Here is a 23,737-nt window from a genome sequence, read left to right on the forward strand (position 1 = left end):
GTTGTCTATCGGCTATCGAATTATAACATTACAATGGCTCAGGCAATAAACAGAGAAATATCTGAGGCATGTAAGAATGGAACAGCAGTTTATCATGGGAGACTTTAACATGCACATAGATTGGGTGAATCAAGTTAGTCAAGGCAGTCTTGGGGAGGACTTTGTAGAATGCATCCGTGATGGCTTTCTTGAACAGGATGTTATTGAACCTAAAAGGGAACGTGCTATCTTAGATCTGCACTGTGCAATGAGACAAGTAAAATTAGTGATCTTGCAGTTAGGGGTCCTCTTGGAAAGAGTGATCACAGTATGATTGAATTTCTCATACAAATAGAGGGTGCAATTGTTTAATCGAAAAACAAGTCTAATTGTATTATGTTTAAACAATGGAGACTGCAATGGGATGAGGGAGGATTTGGCTAATGTGGTCTGGGAACACAATCTATATGGTGGAACAGTTGAGGAACAGTGGAAGACTTTGAAAGAGATTTTTCATGGTGCTCAAGAACAGTATATTCCAATTAAAAGCAAGGACCATAAGGTGGGGAGAGCCAGTCTTGGATAATCAAGGAAATAAAAGAAAGCGTCAAACAAGAAGCTTGTGTCTACAAACTCACCAAGAGTAGTAGGAAACTGGAAAATTAGGAAAACTTAAAAAAGCAATAAGATGAACAATAAAGAAAGGGAAGCTAGATTATGAAAATAAACAAGCACAAAATATAAAAATGGATCGTAAAAGTTTTTATCACATAGAGCAGAAAAGTATTGCTAAGGTGAATTTAGGTCCCTTGGAAGACAAGAAGGGGGAATTGATATGGGGTAATGAGGAAATGTCCGAGGCTTTGAATGACTATTTTGCGTCAGTCTTCATGGTGGGGGACACATCTAATATGACAAAAAGAGATGTTATGGGTGTGATGGCAAGTGAAGACTTCAATGCAATAGCTATCTCTAGAGTTAGTGCTGAGAAAACTTGTGGGTCTGAAGATAGATAAGTCCCTTGGTCCTGATGGAATGCATCCCAGGATACTGAAAGAAATGGCAAAAGTTATAGTAGAGGCTTTGGCGATGATTTATCAAAATTTTCTGGACTCTGGGCAGATCCCAGCGAATTGGAAGATGATAAATGTCATGCCACTGTTCAAAAAAGGATATAGGCAGAAGGCAGGTAATTATAGGCTAGTTAGTTTAGCAACTGTAGTTGGGAAAATGCTTGAATCTATTATTAAAGAAGAAATAGCGAGACATCTGGAGAGAAATAGATCCATCAGGTAGATGCAGCATGGATTCAGCAAACACACATCAAACTTGCTGGTGAACGCATCAGGCCAGGCAGCATCTCTAGGAAGAGGTACAGTCGATGTTTCGGGCCGAGACCCTTCGTCAGGACTAACTGAAGGAAGAGCTGGTAAGAGATTTGAAAGTGGCAGGGGGAGGGGGAGATCCAAAATGATAGGAGAAGACAGGAGGGGGAGGGATGGAGCCAAGAGCTGGACAGGTGATTGGCAAAAGGGATATGAGAGGATCATGGGACAGGAGGCCCAGCGAGAAGGAAAATGGGGAGGGGGGAAAAACCCAGAGGATGGGCAAGGGGTATAGTCAGAGGGACAAAGGGAGAAAAAGGAGAGAGAGAGAAAGAATGTGTGTATATAAATAAATAATAGATGGGGTACGAGGAGGAGGTGGGGCATTAGCTGTTAGAGAAGTCAATGTTCATGCCATCAGGTTGGAGGCTAACCAGACGGAATATAAGGTGTTGTTCCTTCAACCTGACTGTGGCTTCATCGTTCACCAGCAACTTTGATGTGTGTGGCTTGAATTTCCAGCATCTGCAGAATTCCTTGTGAATGGATTCAGCAAAGGCAGGTCTTGTTTGACAAACTCACTGGAGTTATTTTTTTAGATTATGAGAGCATTCAGTCCTCTGTTATTGTCATTTAGAAACGCATACATGCATTAAGAAATGATACAATGTTTCTCCAGAGCGATATCACAGAAAACAGGACAACCAAAGACTAACACTGACAGAACCACATAATTATAACATATAGTTACAGTAGTGCCATAATTTGATGAAGAGCAAACCATGGGCACGGTAAAAATAGTCTCAAAGTTCCCGAGTCGATCGACTACTGAGTCTCCGATAGCAGGCAGCAAAAGGGAGAAACTCACTGCCATAAACCTCCAGGCATCGTCAACTTGCCGATGCCTTGGAAGCAGCCGACAACAGCCGACACTGACACCGTCCGTCCGAAAACTTCGAGCCCCCAACCAGCCCCTCCGATACAGCCTCCTGAGCGCCATCCTCTGCCGAGTGCCTTTGACCTTGCCCCGGCCGCTGAAACAAGCAAAGCCAAGGATTCCGGGTCTTCTGCTCCGGAGATTCCGGTTACCACACAGTAGCAGCGGCAGCGAAGCAGGCATTTCAGAAGTTTTCCAGTTGTTCCTCCGTACTCTCACGTCCGTCTCCATCAAATCAGAATTGTGCACGGTCCCGTACTTGACAGATTACAGATATCAATCACCGGAGAGGCCATCGCGCCGGCATCTTCTCCTTTTTCTCATCTTCTATCCTATTTGAGGATATAATGAGTGCAGTGGATAGAGGGGAACAAATGGACATTATTTACTAGGTTTTTCAGAAAGCATTTGATAAAGTGCCACATTAAAGACTTACCCATAACATAAGGATGCATAGAGTTGGGGGTGATGTATTAACATGGATAGAGAATTGTTTAACTAATAGAAAGCAGAGAGTTGGGATACATGGGTGTTTCTCTGGTTTGCAATCAGTGGTGAGCGATGTGCTGCGGGGTCAGTGCTGGGCTCACAACTGTTCACAATCTGGAAGATGGGACTGAGTGTAGTGTATTTAAGTTTGTTGATGATACTAAATTAAGTGGAAAAACAAGTTGTGCAAAAGATACAGAGAGTCTGCAGAGAGATAGTTAAGTGACTGGGCAAGAGTGGCAGATGGAGTACAATGATGGTAAATGCAAGGCCATGCACTTTGGAAGGAAAAATGAAAGAGCAGATTATTACTTAAATGGTAAAAAAAATTGCAGCATGCTGCTGTGCAGAGGGACGGGAGTGCTTGTGCATGAATCACAAAAGGTTGGTTTGCAGGTGCAGCAGGCTATCAAGGCAAATGGCATGTTGGCCTTCATTGCTCGAGGGATTGAATTTAAGAGAAAGAAGGCTGTGCTGCAACTGTACGGGGTACTGCTGAGGCCGCATCTGGAGTTCTGCATGCAGTTTTGGTCTCCTTACTTGAGGAAGGGGATATTTGCTTTGGAGGCAGTACAGAGGAGGTTCACCAGGTTGATTCCAGAGATGAGGGGTTTAGACTATGAGGAGAGATTGAGTCGCCTGGGAATATACTCGCTGGAATTCTGAAAAATGAGAGGTGATCTTTTGAAACATATAAAATTAAGAAAGGGAAGGATAAGATAGAGGCAGAAAATTTGTTTCCGCTGGTAGGTGAGACTAGAACTAGGGGACGTAGCTTCAAGATTCGGGGGAGTACATTTAGGGTGGAGATGAAGAGGAACTGCTTTTCAAAGAGAGTGGTGAATCTGTGGAATTCTCTATGAAGCAGTGAAGCTTAATTCAGTAAAAATACTCAAGATAAGATTGGATAGATTTTTGCATAGTAGGGGAATTAAAGGTTATGGGGAAATAGCAGGTAGGTGGAGATGAGCCAATGGCCAGATCAGCAATGATCTTATTGAATGGCAGAGCAGGCCCGGTGGGCCAAATGGCCTACGCCTGCTCCTACTTCTTACATTCTTACATTATATGTATGTGTTATAGTGAGCGGAAGGACTGTACTGGACCTGGAGTTGGGTACTGAGCCTAGCTGGCTGACTGACCTGTTGGTGGGGAGAAGTCAGGGAACAGTGATCACAACTCCTTAACTTTCAGGATAGGTATAGATAAGGGTAGGTATTGTCCTTGCGGGACTAGAGCCATAGGTAAATTGGAGTAGGGAAAATTACAAGGGCATTAGGCAGGGACTAAGAAGCATTAATTAAGAACACCTTTTCTCTGGCAAGTCCACATCAGACGTATGAAGGGTGTTTAAAGATCAATTAAAGAATTAGGAAAACCAGGAGGGACCATGAAAAGTCATAAACAAGTAAGATTAAGGTGAATCCCAAGGCATTCTATACATACATCAAGAGTAAAAGGATAACTAAGAGGGTAGCTCCACTCTAGGATAAAGGGAGGAACATTTGTTTTGAAGCAGAGAATGTGAATGAAGTACTTAATTTGTACTTTACTTCAGTATTTACCAAAGAAAAGGGTATGGAGGACCAGGAGATTAATACTGAGTGTATACTTTATACTTTATTGTCGCCAAACAATTGATACTAGAACATACAATCAGCACAGCGATATTTGATTCTGCGCTTCCCACTCCTTGGATTACAAATATTAAATATTAAAAATAGTAAAAATTAGTAAATATTAAAAGTTTAAATTATAAATCAATAATAGAAAATAGAAAATGGAAAGTAGGGAGTGCAAAAAAACCAAGAGGCAGATCCGGATATTTGGAGGGTACAGCCCAGATCCGGGTCAGGATCCGTTCAGCAGTCTTATCACAGTTGGAAAGAAGCTGTTCCCAAATCTGGCCGTACGAGTCTTCAAGCTCCTGAGCCTTCTCCCAATACAATAGGTGTTTAGAAAGCAAGGAGGAGAACATGTAGGATCTCCTAATAAGTATTAAGGTGGATGTCCCCAGGGCTTGATGGATTTGCCCCAAGTTATTAAAGGAGGCAGGAGACGAGATTGCTGAGCCGTTGACCAGTATCTTTGTGACCTCTCTAACCAAAGGCAAGGTCCTGGAGGACCAGCAAAGGGCTAATGTGGTACCTCTATTTAAGAAGGGAAAATCCTGGGAACTATAGACTCACATCAGTCACAGGGAAACTGCTGGAGAAAATTCCTTGAGATAGCATGTATGAGCATTTGGAAACCCATGGCCTAACTGGAAAGAGCCACCATGGTTTTGTACGTGGCAAGTCATGCCTTAGCAATTTGATTGAATTTTTTGCCAAGGTGGAAAGAGAGATTGATGAGGGTAAGGCAGTGGACGTTGTCTACATGGATTTTAGAAAGGCATTTGACAAAGTCCCTCATGGGAGGCTAATCGAGAAAATTAGGATGCATTGGATCCATGGCAAATTGGCTGTTTAGATTCAGAACTGGTTTGCGTATAGAAGACAGAGGATAGTGGTTGAAGGGACTGATTTGAGCTGGAGTAATTACTGGAGTTCTACAGAGATCTGTGCTGGGACCTCTGCTGTTTGTAAAGTATAAATATGACCTGGATGAAAATGCAGATGGGTGGGTTTGTAAATTTGCAGATAACACCAAGATTCATGGAATTGTGGATAGTGTAGAAGACTAGCAAAGAATACAGCACAATATAGACCAGTTGCAGATATTGTCTGAGAAATAGCAGATGCCATTATCCTAGATAAATGTGAGGTGTTGCACCTCAATAGGACAAATGCAAGCTCCTTAACAGAGTTACCGAGAAGAGGGTTCTTGGGATCCAAATTCATTGCTCCTTGAAAGTGTCTACTCAGGTCAATAAGGTCATTGAGAAGGCTTATGGAATGCTTGCTCTCATTATTTAGGCTTTGAGTTCAAAAGTCAAGAGGTTATGTTGCACCTTTATAAAAATCTGGTTAGGCCACATCTGAAGTATTGCATACAGTTCTGGTCATCCCACTGTTGGAAGGATGTTAAGGCTTTGGAGAGGGCGCAGAAGTTGTTCATTAAGATGCTGCCTGGTTTAGTGGGCATGTGCTATCATGAGAGGCTGGGTAAACTTGTTTTTTTTCTCTCGAACATCAAAGGCTGAGGTTCTTAGAGGTTCTTAAGATTATGAGAGGCACAGATAGAGTGGACAGAGAATATTTATTTCCCAGAGTTGAAATGTTTAACACCAGAGGGGATGCATTGAACGTGAGAGGGTGTAGGTTCAAGGGCCATGTAACTAGTAAATATTTTACACATGGATGCCTAGAATGCACTGCCTGGTATGGTAGTAGAGGCAAAATAAAATACTTAGAGACTTCTAAGAGTCATTTGGATAGTAACATGGATATAAGGAGGATGGAGGGACATGGACATTGTGTAGGTAAAAGGGATTAGTGTTTGGGTGCTTTTGATTTGTTCCTGTGCTATACTGTTTTATATTCTACAGTGTAATCACCACATTGTTCCATTCATATAAGTAAATATGCACAGGTAAATAAGAACGTATAAGGTTCTGACAAGTAAGTTTGACAGGTAAATAGTATGTGTAACCATTAGCATCTTGGTTAGTTGCTAATAAACTCAAAGATAACATTCTATTTCAGCAAAATGTTAATGATACCTTTAGTTTAACTTCTAAACAATATAACAACAACTTACAACCAATTTTTCTGCTAGGGAATACAACAGCATGGCTTTAGATACAAACTTCTTTTGCTCCTAACATAAACCTCTGGCTCACTACCAACCAATGTGCTTTCCTACCTATTATTTCCTCTTTGCACAGGAAGTGACCTTATACAGATCTGAACTGCACAGTGCAAAATAAAAGTAGACTACACAGTAAAGCATAAATCAATTGACTGAAGGGCAGAATAGCGATGTTGTCAGCAAACTTGAATATGGCATTGAAGCTGTGCTTAGCCATTCAGTCATAAGTGTAATTTTAATCTCTAATGTGTAGCTTGTCTTCATACATGCTTAGTTTTATTTGGATATGCTGGGAAGAATGTATGTTTGGTCCTTATACTGTACATGACCAAATTCGTATAGAATATGAGAAAATAATAATGCTGGCAAAAAGAAAGAACACTATTTATCTGGTGTCTTCCCAACCTCAGAATGTAGGAATGAAACACTCATTTTAAAGTTGAAAATACAGTAGCCAATTAATGCACAGCAAGCTCTGCAAACAGCAATGTGACATTGACCTAATTACCTGTATATTGCTGTTATGAAGCAAGAAGAGCCATTGCGCATAACTCTTCAGATTTTTCGAAAGAATGCCACATTAAAGGGCAAAGCAGTTATAGTAATAAAATAAAGAGTCAGCACTTCCGCCAGGGGTGGTTGTACAGGCAGATTTAAGAGGTTCTTAGGTCGATAAAATTGGATGAAATACAATGGAGGGCGAATATAAAAGCAAAAGAGAGAGTATATAATGCAGCAAAATTTAATGGATTGGCAAGGCTATATAAACTAACAGAAGGCAACTAAAATCCATAAAGAGAGAAAAGATGAAGTATAAAGGCAAGGTTGCCAATAATATAAAAGAGGATTCAAAAAGCTTTTTTAGATACAATTAGAAAGAAGAAAAGAGAGGCAAGAATGAATATTGGACTGCTGGAAAATGATGTTGGACAGGTAGTAATGGAGGACAAAGAAATGGCAGATTAACTGAAGTATTTGTATCAGTCTTCACTGTAGAAGACATTAGCAGAAGATTAGAAATGCAAAGGTGTTAGGGGCCAGAAGTGTGAGTCATTGGAATTAATAAGAAGAAGGTGCTTGGAAAGATGAAAAGTCTGCACCTGGATCAGATGGCCTGTGCCCCAGGGTTTCCAAAAGAGGCAGTGGAAGAGAATGCGGAGTGATTATTTTTAAAAATCTCCAGATTCAAGAATGGTTCCAAAGAACTGGAAAATTGCAAAAGACACTTCATTCTTTAAGAGTGAGGGAGGAATAAGAAAGAAAATAATAGGGCAGTTAGCCTGACTTCGGTGGGTGGGAACATATTGGAGTCCATTATTAAGGATGAGATTTCAGGGTACTTGGAGGTACCTGATAATATAAGCCAAAGTCAGCGTGGTTTTCAAAGGGGGAAATCTTGCCTGACAAATCTGTGGGAATTCTTTGAGGAAATAACAGGCAGGATAGACAAAGGAGAGTCAGCAGATGTTGTTCACTTGTATTTTCAGAAGGCATTTGACAAGGTGCTGCACATGAGGCTGCTTAACAAAGTAAGAGCCCATAGTGTTACAAGAAAGGTACTAACATGGATAGAAGATTGGCTACCTGGCATGGGACAAAGAGTGGAACTGAAAGGGCCATTTTCTGCTTGGCTGCAAGGGATAAGTGATGTGCTGCAGGGATTGAGTTTGGGGCCATTTATTTTCATATTATATGTCAATGATATGAAAGTGATAGCTTTGTGGCCAAGTTCACAGATGATACAAAGATAAGTGCTGGATTCCAGGAGGGGGAGTTTCTAGAATGCCTGTGAGATGGAGTTTTAGAGCAGCTCGTGGTTGAGCACATTACAGGATTAGTTATTCTGGATTGGGTGTTGTGCAGTGAAACAGAATTGATTAGAGACCGTAAGGTAAAAGAACCCTTAGGGGAAAGTGATCATAATATAATCAAATTCACACTGAAATTTGAGAAGGAGAAGCTAAAGTCAGATGTATCAGTATTAGAGTGAAGTAAAGGGAATTAAAGAAGCTTGAGAGAGGAGTTGGACAGAACTGATTGGAAAAGAACACTAGCAGGGATGAAGGCAGAGTAGGAATGACTTGCATTTCTGGAAGAAATTCAAAAGGCACAGAATATATATATTCCAAAGACTAAGAAGTATTCTAAAGGAAAGGTGACACAACCATGGCTATTAAGAGAAGTCAAAGCCAAGATAAAAACCATAGAAAGGGCATATAATTGAACAAAAGATAATGGAAGGTTAGAGGATTGGAAAGCTTTTAAAAATCTACAGAAGGCAACCAAAAAAGTCATTAAGAAGGTAAAGATGGAATACGAAAGTAAGCAAGTCGACAATATTAAAGGGGATAACAAAAGTTTCTTCAGATACATAAAGGGTAAAAGAGAGGCTAGAGTGGATACTGGACCACTGGAAAATGATGCTGGAGAGGTAGTCGTGATGGACAAGGAAATGGAAGACAAACTGAATAAGTATTTTCCATCAGTATTCACTGTGGATGACAGTAGCAATCTGGTAGAAGTTCTGATGTCAGGGGGCATAAAGTGTATAAGGTTAACATAACTAGATAGAGATTTCTTGGGAAATTGAAAGATCTGAAGGTAGATAAGTCATCTAAGTTTCCCAGAGTTCTGAAAGAGACCATAAGGCCATAATACCATAAGACATAGAAGCAGAATTAGGTTACTTAGCCCATCAAGTCTGCTCTGGCATTCCATCATGGCTGATCCCAGAACCCACTCAACCTCATAAAACTGCCTTCTCATGAGTTTGGGCCTCTTATCTTAAAAAGGATGTGCTGAAACTGGAGAGGGTTCAAAGGAGGTTCATGAAAATGATTCCAGGATTGAATGGCTTGTATATAAAGAATTATTGATAGTTCTGGGTCTGTATTCACTAGAATTCTGAAGAATGAGGGGTGCCCTTATTGAAAACTATTGAATGGTGAAAGGCCTTGATAGAGTGGATGTGGAGAGAATGTTTTCTATGGCAGGAGAGTCGAAGACCAGAGAACACAGCCTCAGAATAGAAACATAGAAACATAGAAAACCTGAAGCAAAGCTGTGCCAAACATGTCCTTACCTTAGAACGACCTAGGCTTACCCATAGCCCTCTATTTTTCTAAGCTTCATGTACCTGTCCAGGGGTCTCTTAACAGACCCTATCGTTTCCGCCTCCACCACCGCTGCCGGCAGCCCATTCCATGCACTCACTACTCTCTGCGTAAAAAAAACTTACCCCTGACATCTCCTCTGTACCTAGTTCCCAGCACCTTAAAAATGTACCCTCTCATGCTAGCCATTTTAGCCCTGGGGAAAAAGCCTCTGACTCTCCACACGATCAATGCCTCTCATTATCTTGTACACCTCTATCAGGTACCTCTCATCCTCCTTCGCTCCAAGGAGAAAAGGCAAAGTTCACTCAACTTATTCTCATAAGACATGCTCCCCAATTCAGGCAACATCCTTGTAAATCTCTTCTGCACCCTTTCTGTGGTTTCCACGTCCTTCCTGTAGTGAGCACAGTACTCCAAGTGGGGTCTGACCAGGGTCCTATATAGCTGCAACATTACGTCTCGGCTCTTAAACTCAATCCCACAATTAATGAAGGCCAATACACCGTATGCCTTCTTAGCTACAGAGTCAACCTGCGTAGCAGCTTTGAGTGTCCTATGGACTCGGACCACAAGATCCCTCTGATCTTCCACACTGCCAAGTGTTTTGCCATTAATGCTATATTCTGCCATCATTTTTGACCTACCAAAATGAATCACCTCACACTTATCTGGGTTGAACTCCACCTACCAGTTCTCAACACAGTTTTGCATCCTATCAATGCCCCACTGTAATCTTTGACAGCCCTCCACACTATCCACAACACCCCTAACCTTTGTGTCATCAGCAAATTTACTAACCCATCCCTCCACTTCCTCATCCAGGTCATTTATAAAAATCACAAAGAGAAGTGGTCCCAGTACAGATCCCTGAGGCATCCACTGGCCACCGACCTCCATGCAGAATATGACCAATTTACAACCACTCTTTGCCTTCTATGGACAAGCCATTTCTGGATCCACAAAGCAATGTCCTGTTGGATCCCATGCCTCCTTACTTTCTCAATAAGCCTGGCATGGGATACCTTATCAAATGCCTTGCTGAAATCCATATACACTACATCATGTACGGCTCTACCTTAATCAATGTTTTGTCACATCCTCAAAAAATTCAGTCAGGCTCATAAGGCACGACCTGCCTTTGACATAGCCATGCTGACTATTCCTAATCACATCATGCCTCTCCAAATGTTCATAAATCCTGCCTGTCAGGATCTTCTCCATCAACTTACCAACCACTGAAGTAAGACTCACTGGTCTATAATATCCTGGGCTATTCCTACTCCCTTTCTTGAATAAGGGAACAACATCCACAACCCTTCAATCCTCCAGAACCTCTCCTGTCCTCATTGGTGATTGCCAGAGGCTCAGCAATCTCCTCCCTCTCTCCCCACAGTAGCCTGGGTTACATCCCGTCTGGTCCCAGTGACTTATCCAACTTGATGCTTTCCAAAAGCTCCAGCACATTCTCTTCCTTAATATCTACATGCTGAAGCTTTTCAGTCTGCTGCAAGTCATTCCTACAATCGCCAAGATACTTTTCTGTAGTGAATACTGAAGCAAAGTATTCATTAAATACCTCTGCCATCTCCTCCGGTTCCATACACACTTTTCCACTGAGGGACATCCTTTTAGAATGGAGATGAAGAGGAATTTCTTTAGGTAGAATGTAGTGAAAATGTGGAATTATTTGCCATAGGCGGCTGTGGAGGCCAAGTCTTTATGTATATTTACGGCAGAGGTTGATAGATTTTTAATTGGTCAGGACATAAAGGGATGCGAGGAGAATGCCAGAGATTGGGGCTGAAAGGAAAATTTGATCAGCCATGATGAAATGGTGGAGCAGATTCGATGAGCTAAAATGGCCTAATTCTGCTCCTTTATCTTATGTTCTTATAGGAGGAGGTGCTGGTACTGGTGCGGAATCAGGGTGCCTGCAGAGGGAGAAGAATCAGAAATCATAGTTGGGAGTCCTCATGCAGTATTTCCTAACTTGCAGATTGAGTCAGTGGTACCAAAGGTAAAAGCAATGTTAGCATTCATTTTGAGAGGACTAGAATACAAAAGCAAGGAAGTAATGCTGAAGCTTTATAAGGTATTGGTGAGACTGCACTTGGAATATTGTAAGCAGTTTTGGGCTCCTTTTCTAGGAAAAGATGTACTGGCTTTGCAGATGGTCCAGAGGAGATTCATGAGATTGATGCCATGAATGAAAGGTTTAACATACAAGAAGAGTTTGATGGCTCTGGGCCTATTCTAGCTGGAGTCTAGATGAATGAGAATAGATCTCATTGAAAGCTATCAGATATTGAAAGGTCTGGATAGAGTGGATATGGAGAGTATGTTTTCTATTGTGGTGCAGTCTAGGACCAGAGGGCACAGCCTCAGAAATGAGGGACATCTATTTAGAACAGAGCTGAGGAAAAAATCCTTTAGCCAAGGGTGGTGAATCTGTGGAATTCATTGCCACAGATGGCTGTGCAGGCCAAGTCACTGGGAACATTTAAAGCCAAGGTTGATAGGTTCTTGATTAATCAGGGTGTCAAAGACTGTAGGACAGCAGGCAAGAGAATGGGACTGAGAGCGATAATAATAATTCAGCCATAATGGTGGAGCAGACTAGATAGGCTGAATGGCCGAGTTCATCATTAGCAATGCTCTAGATCCTCAAATCCAGTGTACTCGTCACTATTTTTCTATCATAGTATTATCTGTAGAAGCAGATTTTGTCCCTTAATATGGAATTGAAAGCTCCTCAAATAAATGGAACAGTAAGAAGTAACAAGTCAATGTAATTAGCTATCACCAGATCTGGAGATTCCTCTGAGATAATTATGTTCAGAAAGATTGTGGTTATTAATTACTCTAAATTGCATCAAAGAACAGAGGTCATTGGCTGTGATTATGGCCAGTTTTTTTAATTTGTTAATTAAACTTTGCAAGTGCAAGATGTGAATCAGTCATCAGAAATGTTAACAGTGGAGGAGGTTGACTACAGGATATTGGCTAGTTGAATAACACGCAGAGAAAATAAGAGTGAACACTTAGATATTGCAAAACGTATTGTGGAAAACTTAGCCCCCAAAGTGCATAGCACTAGAAAAAATCCTGTATCAACATATTTTTAATTCTTCAGGTAATTTCTTGAAGTGCAAAGTTAATGTTGAAGAGGGATGAAACTTTGCACTCTGTGATGGGACAATATTTGACTTTAGCTTCTACACTGAGGAGGTGAGCAGAGAGAACATGGAAGGTAGTGTCTCTGATATTCAGGAAGAGCGAAAGGAAAGGAATGTTCAGAATGATCAGGAGGAACATCGACTCAGACCACGAGAGGCCTGCATCGGGCATTTTCATGCCTTACAAGGCGCAGATTAGAAGTCTGTGTGGGACGCCACTCCTCGCACAGACACTAGAGCAATGTGTGGTTAAGTGCCTTGCTCAAGGACACAAACACGCTACCACAACTGAAGCTCGAACTAGCGACCTTCAGATCACTAGACGAACACATTAACCACTTGGCCACGTGCCCATGATCACATAAACCCTAACATTAGCCACTAGTGATATTTTGACTCAAAATAGTAGAATCAAAAACACGAGGAAGTCTTCAGATGCCGGAAATCCAAGCACCACACGCAAAATGCTGGAGGAACTCAACAGGCCAGTCAGCATCTATGGAAAAGAGTAAAGCTGATGTTTCAGGCTGAGACCCTCCAGCAGGACGGGAGAAAAAAAAAATCTAACTATCTTAATGCACTTGGAAATAGAATAGACGATCTATTGGAATGAAAAAAAATCGTTACCTATGCATCACCACAAACAAGAGAAAATTGGCAGATGCTGGAAATCCAAGCAACACATACAAAATGCTGGAGGAACTCAGCAGGCCAGGTGGCACCTATGGAAAATAGTACAGTTGATGTATTGGGCGGAAACCCTTTGGCAGGACTTGAGAAAAAAAAAGCTGGGGTAGATTTAAAAGGTGGGTGGAGGGGGGGAGAGAGAACCACCAGGTGATAAGTGAAACCTGAAGGGGGAGTGTTGAAGTAAAGAGCTGGGAAGTTGATTAGGGAGATGAGGTGAGAAGGGAAAAGAGGATGGAAAATGGAGAAGTGGGGTTGCATTGGATAACATAACCAAGGTTTGAGAAATCAGTGTTAATACCATCAGGTTGGTGGCTACCCAAACGGAATATAAGGTGTTGTTCCTCCAACCTAAGTGTGGCCTTATCCCGACAGTGGAGGAGACTATGGATGGACATATCAGAATGGGAATAAGTGGAGTCAAAATGGGTGGCCACTGGGAGATCCCGCTTGTTCTGGTGGTCAGAGAAACACCTTATTTTCTGTTTGGGTAGCCTCCAATCTGATGGCATGAACATCGATTTCTCAAACATCTGGTAATGCCCCCCCATTTCACATTCCCTTTTCCCTCTCTCAACTCATCTCACCAATCAACTTCCCAGCTCTTTACTTCATCCTTCCCCCTCCAGGTTTCAACTTGTAGTTGGTGGTTCTCTCTCCCCTCCCTCCACCTTTTAAATCTACCCCTCAACTGTTTTTCTGCTGTCCTGCCGAAGGGTTTCGGTCTGAAACGTCAACTGTACTTTTTTTCATAGATGCTGCGTAAACTGTTGAGTTCCCCCAGCATTTTGTGTGTCTTGCACCTATTCATTACCAATGGATGATTAATTGTGCTTGGAATAATTGTGATTTGGAACTTCCTATGAAAAATGCAAAAGACAGTTTAACAATTTGAGGGCTATTTCCACTTTTCTTCAAATGAATTATTAAATTTTTACAACATTGACATGAATATATGTTAGGCCTGTTTCTGATACTTGTATTGATATACTCACAGTTCAAGTGAAATTGAGAAACCAAAAGAAAGCACTAAATGTAAGGTATAACCAATGTTCAAGAAGGATTTTGTATTTCAAAGGAAAACAGGATCTGTTTTTTTTTTGTTCCTGCACTGACAGATACTTTCCTAAGGATCCAGAGTGTCGCACTTTTCTAGAAATTGACTTGATGTAACCTCAATGTATACATGAGACTTCCGAAGATTGCGAAGATGATAAACTCTTATAATATCGACTGGATTTTGTGATTTTTGTGATAATTCTTTTTTTGAAATCTCCAGATGAGGATAATTGGCTGCTTTATTTCACACTGAAGTAAATGTTGAAACACATTGACTGAGCTCATATAGTTCAACAAGTCACTTTTGTGTTGCCAAATGATGAACATGCCACCCACACCCAATCATCATTCCACTTCGACTTGAAGTAGAATGACTTATAACCACACTATTGGATTTCTCAATACCTCAGACAAACTTGGATGTGCACTATGGCTAAGTTGGGCAAGATTAAATATCTTTTGCGAATGATATTTGTTTGTTCCACATTTAGAAGTAAAGGATGTCAACAGCTGATGCAAACTGTTGGGAAGGATTACTGTAGACAGGCATAAATGTAGAGTTGAGGCCAAGATTGGATCAGTCACCATCTCATTGCATTAGTGAGCAGTCCAAGAGTCTAAATAGTCTTCTCCTATTTCATATTCATGTGTTATTCTATTTTCTCGCCCAGCTTTCCAACTTCTTGTAAACTCCTCGGCCACCCTCAGGGTCGCTCGGCTCGCTGTCGTCTAGGGAAACAGCCTCGGCCCCGCCAAACTGGATAATTCGTTTGTGTGGATGTTGTGTGATGTACCCCACGCCATCCAAATAACAGACAATACACCAGATACAATTAAATGATTTACAGTTTATAGATATTACTGGAACTATATAATTAAGAGAATAAAATATAAAAAGAAAATAAAAGGGGCCACACTTATCAAAGTTCAGTCTCTTCGTGCACAAAACAGTTGGAGCTCAAGGACCTTCTTTTTCACCCTGCGACCCCTCGGACCACCTCGACCGGCCGCCTGGGACCAACAACGGTGGTCGACCAGACGCTCCACACGAGTCCGTCTCCGTCTCCTCGCCGAACGCCCTCCTCAGGGTCCGACCCCGTTAGCAGACATCACAGCACATCGTCCATCCTCTGTCTTGCTCTCCCGCCTTCTCCCCCAAAACCCCGCACATACAGTATCTTCAAATACACCAAAACCATAACAATTATCCCAATTGGTTAATAGTGGCCTCTTATCACCCTTCTAAATCAAAACAAGCTGCTAGCGCAAACCTTCTCAGCGTTTAACACAACGAAGCCGCATTCCCCACATTGACATAACAAAGACGCCATTTTAATTAGCCTCCGCAGTAACATAAAAGTCAAAACCCCCTTACACTCTCACCCCACCAAATAAAGTCATGTCCGCATGACTTCTAAATAACTCGCCAACCAGTCCTGCAGACACACAATACACACATACACACAGTGACAGTGCTCCCCAAACAGTGAACCTTACTCCCGTCCCATGGACGCTACATAGGCCAACCTATCTGGGAGCTTCTTAACCCTCTGAGACCTCTGTACCCTCTCACCTAAACCCAAAAGGATCAGACACTACTAGGGATACCTTGGGCCTGCTTGCCAACTCCTCTCTCACTCAGGCCACCACTACAGCTCGAAGCCCCCTGTCCCGTGTCCGGGGCCCCACCTCTCCTCCTTCCTGATCCTGCCATAACTCAGACTGCCCACAGCTAGCTCTCCCCACTACACCTGACTCAGTGGGAGAAGGGCCAAAGGTCTCTTCCTCAATCACGGGGAAGTTAGCGAAAGGCAGCATGTACCACATGTGCAGCACATCATCCTTCGAATCCGTATCCTTCCTCATTCCCTCGATCGGTAGCTGCTGTTTGAGTTTCTCCAAACTGAAACATTTAGCCGGGGCTACCCCTTCAGCCTCTTGCAGTTGAGATGTCAGCTTCTTCAGGGACTCCTTCAACTCTCACCACAGCCTCAGCAGTTCTGACTCAGGGCTCCTGACCATCTCAATCTGGGACGCAGTTACCCCACCAGCTTCTTCCACCCTGACCTGAAAAGCAGCAGTTAAAGGATGTTCAGCCTCCGGTTGTTTCTTCCTGAGGACGTCTTCCAGGTCAACTTTCAGTTTTTCCACTTCATTTAAACTCGCGATAGTCACCTTCAGGTTCCTTTCAAGCGCCTGCCTCTCTTCTTCGAGATCTTCACCGCCTCGGGAGTGTAGTCAAACTTCTCTCCCTGGGATCTCGGTTTTCTGTTGACCTCAGTCAGAACACTTGATCTTCCCCAACTTGTAAGTCTTCCAATCTGTTCTGATTGGACGTCTTGAGTTTCTGCTGATCCCTTCGAAGGTGGGTCATTGTTTCTTCTCGCTGGATTAATTCATCAGTACATGACCGCAGTGCGGTGCAAATCCTCTCTCTTCCCTGTGTCTCATTCAGATTGACGACCTGGGTTTCCATCCCCCGGTCCACCACCGTCTGTCCCAACACCAGGAAGTTCAACTGGTATGTCGGGTCATTTTCCTCACATTGCACCAAACTCCTCTGGCCAAAAACTCCTCCACATTGGACACTTCGCTTCGGTCGCCCCGGCTCAGCCACTCGCCTTGCCTCATAGTCCCCCCCCGGGGCGAATCCAAACTCTAGGCGGTCATCCACATACGTCAAAACTCCACACACCTTCACTTCCCCCATGGTCTTCCTCATGCCCCGCGGGAAGGATGCAGGGGCTCCGGATATGCCCTTGGGCATCTTTTCGGATCGGAAGAATCCTAGGGAACTAGTAACGGCCATCTTCGGCTCAACAGCCGCACTCCTCAGGATCTGGCAACATCCACCCCTCAGATGCAGCACATTAAACCACATCGCATAATCCACACACACGCTGCCTACATCTTCCACGCCATTAGGGTCCAGTTGCCGCGACCTCTCTCTCACTGAGGTGTCTTCAGCGGTCAACTCCCCTCTCTCATGGTAATTCGGAGCATCTACTAAGAGGGTCTCACCCTCAGCTACTTTCCCCAAGCCGTACCACCGCTGGGTCTCGTTTAAATTCGGTACTGGCTCAAGGCTGCTACACACGTCCTCAGAAGCAACTCGACACGCTGGGTGCCCAGACAATGCCCCCATGAACTCCAGGGTCATTAGCCAATCATCGTCTTCTGGATAACTACTGCCACTAGTACCCAAAGTCTCCGGTGCCCTTGCGGTTGTCAAGGATAAATGCTTCAGACACCGGTTGTAAAACGAATTGTACAACAACTTGATCTGTGCCCCGGGGTCGAGGATAGCTTTAGCATCGCTTCCCTCTATCCATAGCGACACCCTGGGGCGTGGCCCCTCTAAGCCTTCAGGAATAGGGTCTTTTCCTTTCGGAAGTTCACCGGCACATTGCTGGGAACGTGCTTCCCCAGGGACCCCAAGCCGTTCCCCTCACTGGGCCTCCAATAAGTTTCTCGATCCCTCTCTGATCAGCCGAACAACTGAAGGAGGGGCTGATCCCCTGAAATGATCCCCCTGGCGCTGCAAGCAATTTAGCCACCCTCCTAGTCAGAGAAGACACACTGAAAACTTTCTCCCCATCTTTCAAATATCTGACAGCTGTCACTACGGTGTAAGTGAACCTGACAGCTCTAACACCGTCACCAGCCCGCCTACTCAAACTTTCAACCAATCCCTGTCGCTCTCCCTCAACCGAGCACTGACACTCATCTAACAACTGAGAGATCCGCTCTGCCCGCGTCTCACACGCCTCCGCTCCTCTTGGGGTGGACACTATCCCAAGTGCCAGGCGGAGCCTGCCAGAGCTAGAACATTTATTCAGAGACCCTACCTCCAAATCAGACCACTCTTTCTTCTGTCTCCCAACAGCATGTACAGCCCCGAGTGCCACCTCCAACTCGTCAGTGCCAGCCTGAACTCGAACAAAGACCGCACCCACAACACATACAGCAATAGCCAGCAAATAACCCACAGAGACACACATTACAGATTTAAACAGGGCACTCACACAGCATACCAGCAGACTCAATCCCGGACAAAGCCAACACAATGTACCCCACCCCGGCCACCCTCAGGGTCGCTCGGCTCGCTGTCGTCTAGGGAAACAGCGTCGGCCCCGCCAAACTGGATAATTCGTTTGTGTGGATGCTGTGTGATGTACCCCACGCCATCCAAATAACAGACAATACACCAGATACAATTAAATGATTTACAGTTTATAGATATTACTGGAACTATATAATTAAAAGAGAATAAAATATAAAAGGAAAATAAAAGGCACCACACTTATCAAAGTTCAATCTCTTCGTACACAAAAACCGTTGGAGCTCAAGGACCTTCTTCTTCACCCTGCGACCCCTCGGACCACCTCGACCAGCCGCCTGGGACCAACAACGGTGGTTGACCAGACGCTCCACACAAGTCCGTCTCCATCTCCTCGCCGAACATCCCGCTCGGGGTCCGAACCCGTTAGCGGACTCACAGCACCTCGTCCATCCTCTGTCTCGCTCTCCCTCCTTCTCCCCCAAAACCCCGTGCATACAGTATCTTCAAATACACCAAAACCATAACAATTATCCCAATTGGTTAATAGCTGCCTCTTATCATCCTCTAAACAAAAACAAGCTGCTAGCGCAAACTTTCTCAGCGTTTAACACAACAAAGCCGCATTCCCCACATTAACATAACAAAGACACCATTTTAATTAGCCTCCGCAGTAACATAAAAGTCGAAACCCCCTTACATTCTAAACAGGCATGCATTTTTCCAGTCAACTCTATTCTACAGGGAATCCCACAATTCTGTGGAAATGTCATATCCTTTTCCACCATTGTCATTCTGAATATTACTTCACCCCAGTCTCATGAAGAAGGTAATTAATTAAAGACTTTAAAGTGATTAAAAAAATAAAATGATTTAACTTATTTGTCACCTGTACATCAAAACTTCGAAACATACAGTGAAATGCGTCATTTTGCCTCAATGACCAACACAATCCTTCTGAAAATCTACCAAACACAGTCCACAAGCATGCCCACAATTTACTAATCCTATGAACTATTGTATGTCTTTGGAATGTGGGAGGAAACCACAGCACCAGGAAGAAACCTATGCCTTCACAGAGAGAATGTACAAACTCCTTACAGATAGCAGGGGGGATCAAACTCTGGTCAGTGATTGCTGGAGCTGTTAACTGATTGCTATCATGTAAGGGTATTGGGATGGATCGTAAATCGTCCTTTCCATTTTTATAGCCAATTCTTTGATGCATATTCGTAAGTGATTAAGCTATCACTGGACAAGTGGCAGATTTGTCAAAGGGAATTAAATTGTCATTACACAATCAGGTAATAATATTCATGTCACCTATATTCTCTGGACTGGACATTAATGTACTGTGCACTGTTACCACGAATAGTTTTTCAGCCTTTGGATCTCCTTTTGCTGTTCATGTTCCTCATCCTCATTCTTCACGCTAACAAAGGTGTCCTTTTTAGTTCTCAATGTGACAAAGATGATTAACTGCACAAAAAAGCTGAGAATGGCAAAAGTCCTTTCTGAAACAAGTGATACGTAATTGTTTCAAATTATGATTTTATGTGTAACCCTGGAATCTAAGTGAATAATTGTAAGAGAAACTTCTAATTCAAATAGACAAATGCTCAGGGTCAATATAAAAGCAGAAAAAATCAGAAGACCTATCAACCAAAAGCTCAAATGCTATCACACCAATTATGACAATTAAATTAATTACAGATTCCTGAACTTAAAATGAAGGGAATATCAGTAATAACCTGGGAAGTGACAGACAGTTATTTTAAAAAAATTCAACTGCTCTATTGAAGTGACTGCAGTACTTTGGCAACATAATTAATTTGTTATTACCTTCTGAAATTTGATATAGCCAATGAATCATGACCTTGAAACAACGTCCATCTCTGAAAATCAAATAAAGAAAGAAACAACAAATAATCAATAACTCAACAGATTTGTCAGGGCTGAAAAGGAAATGAGCAGGAAGAACTGACCGGCAGACATAAGCCAAAGACTAAATCTGTGGCCAATTGTAGACGAGGCAGAATTTCAGAATGCTGGAGTGTAGTGGTGCCAATTCAAATACGTCTGAGGGAGGAGGTCCTGTGTCATCTTACAGTATCTCCTGGTTTTTATGAAGATGATGAAATTTCACATATCTACTATCAACTTCATAAACTATGCCAGCTGTGTAGGGCAAACAGAAACTAGTTATTCTTCAAAAAATAGATGCAACCATGGAACTCCACAATGACAACCCATGAACATTACCTTGTTATTTCCTTTACCTTTGAACACTATTTATTTCTGTAACTTAGAGTAATTTTATGTCTTTTTACTATGCACTTGCTGCAAAACAACAAATTCGACATCATAAGTCAATGCACATTAATCTGATTCTGATCTAATGGCTCACCACAATTATCGATATGTCAGTAACTCCAGATATTATTTATGACATTTTAAATTAAATTGAGCCTTTGATTATTAATGACCATGCTACTCTTGTGCCGCAATGAGGCCACTCACAGAGTGGAGGAGCAACACTTTATAATCCGCATGGATAGCCTCCAATCTGATGGCATGATTATCAATTTCGCTTTCTGGTAAAAGAAATCCTCCACTTCCCTTCTTCCTCCGTTCTGCACTCTGGCCTTTATCCTCTTCTCACTTGCCTGTCACCTCCCCCTGGATCCTTGCTTCTTCTTTTTCTCCTATGGGCCACTCTCCTCTCCTTTCAGGTTCCTTCTTCTTCAGGCTTTTATGTTTCTCACCCACCTGGTTTCAACTATCACCCTCTAACTAGCGTTTTTCCCATCCCTTCAACTTTTAATTCTGGAGTCTTTCCCCTTCCTTCTCAATACTGAGAAGGGTCTCAGCCCAAAATATGAACTGCTTATTCATTTTCATAGATGTTTCCTGACCTGTTGAGTTCCTTGTTTCTCGTGTTTATGATTGGCCATGCTATGTTTTTTGTTAGATAGATGCGCTAAAGATATAGATAACTATACCTTTTGCCAGGAGCAACCAATATCTTAACTGGTTGATTTTCAATAATCATGGGCTTACTTTCCTCTTGATCTGGTTTGTACAATAGTCATAGTAGTATAGTCATAGTCATACTTTATTGATCCCGGGGGAAATTGGTTTTCGTTATAGTTGCACAATAAATAATAAATAGTAATAGAACCATAAATAGTTAAATAGTACTATGTAAATTATGCCAGTAAATTATGAAATAAGTCCAGGACCAGCCTATTGGCTCAGGGTGTCTGACCCTCCAAGGGAGGAGTTGTAAAGTTTGATGGCCACAGGCAGGAATGACTTCCTATGATGCTCTGTGCTGCATCTCGGTGGAACAAGTCTCTGGCTGAATGTACTCCTGTACCCATCCAATACATTATGTAGTGGATGGGAGACATTGACCACGATGGCATGCAACTTAGACAGCATCCTCTTTTCAGACACCACCGTGAGAGAGTCCAGTTCCATTCCCACAACATCACTGGCCTTACGGATGAGTTTGTTGATTCTGTTGGTGTGTGCCACCCTCAGCCTGCTGCCCCAGCACACAACAGCAAACATGATAGCACTGGCCACCACAGACTCGTAGAACATCCTCAGCATCATCCGACTGATGTTAAAGGACCTCAGTCTCCTCAGGAAATAGAGACGGCTCTGACCCTTCTTGTAGACAGCCTCAGTGTTCTTTGACCAGTCCAGTTTATTGTCAATCCGCATCCCCAGGTATTTGTAATTCTCCACCATATCCACACTGACCCCCTGGATGGAAACAGGGGTCACCGGTACCTTAGCTCTCCTCAGGTCTACCACCAGCTTGTTAGTCTTTTTCACATTAAGCTGCAGATAATTCTGCTCACACCATGTGACAAAGTTTCCTACCATAGCCCTATACTCAGCCTCATCTCCTCAGCCTCAATGGAAGTCGAGTCACCCCTTGGTTATAAACCAGACCTAATTTTACACCTCCATCAGTTCTGTAGGAACCACCCTCACTAACTGAAGCAGATAGAGATTATATGCTCCAGAAAAGATTGAAGCCACTCTGATGCTGTTAATGCAGGCCATATTCCTCTGGTCCTTTCAAGGTATATAAAAATAAACTTGCTCCATATAACACTACTCATGTGGGGTAGAGATAAGCATAGAAAATATGCATAACAGATAGTATACACACAGCAAGCCTCATCGAGGTGTCAGCCGTGGAAAAAGTAAGCAGCTTCAAGTTCCAGGGGGTCAACATTCCAGAGCATCTACTCGAGGCTCATCATACTGATGCATCATGACAAACAAATACCATTAAAAATACCTTTTCCAACCCCCCCCCCCGCCCCCGCCACACTCTCTGCTTTCTGCAGGGATCACTCCCTCCATGATTCTCTTGTCCATTCATCCCTCCCCACTAATCTCCCCCCCGGCACTCAACCCTGCAAGCAGCCCAAGTGCTCCACCTGCCCATACACATCCTCCCTCACCTCCATTCAGGGCCCCAAACAGTGCTTCCAGGTGAGGCAACACTTCATTTGCAAATCTGCTGGCATTGTCTATTGTGTCTGGTGTTCTCGATGAAGCATTGGTAAGACCCATTGTAAATTGGAGCACGGATTTGTTGAGCACCTCCACTCCATCCGCCACAAGTGGGTCTTCCCGGTGGCTAAACCTTTTAATTTCAATTCCTGTTCCAGTTCCGACATATCAGTTCATAGTCTTCTCTTGTACCCAGATAAGACCACCTTCGAAGTGGAGGAGCAACACCTTACATTCCGTCTGGGTGCCCTCCAAGTTGATGGCAAGAATGTTGATTTCTCCTTCTGGTAAACAAACTCCCCTCACCCCTCTTCTATTGTCCAGTCTGACCTTTTACTGCTTCTCACCTGTCTCTTACTTCACCCTGCGTCCCCTCTTCCTTCCCTTTCTCCTGTGGTGCATCCTCCTCTCCAATCAGATTTCTTTTTCTCCAGCCCTTGACCTTTCCCACCCACTTAGCTTCTCCTATCACCTTCCAACTAGCCTCCTTCCCCTTCCCACAGCTTTTTATTTTGTCACCTTCCCCCTCCCTTCTCAGTCCTGAAGCAGGATCTCAGCCGAAACGTCGACTGTTTGTTTACTTCCATAGATGCTGCCTGAGCTGCTGATTTCTTCTG

Source organism: Mobula birostris, chromosome 5, assembly GCF_030028105.1.
Source record: "Mobula birostris isolate sMobBir1 chromosome 5, sMobBir1.hap1, whole genome shotgun sequence".
Lineage (NCBI taxonomy): Eukaryota > Metazoa > Chordata > Chondrichthyes > Myliobatiformes > Myliobatidae > Mobula > Mobula birostris.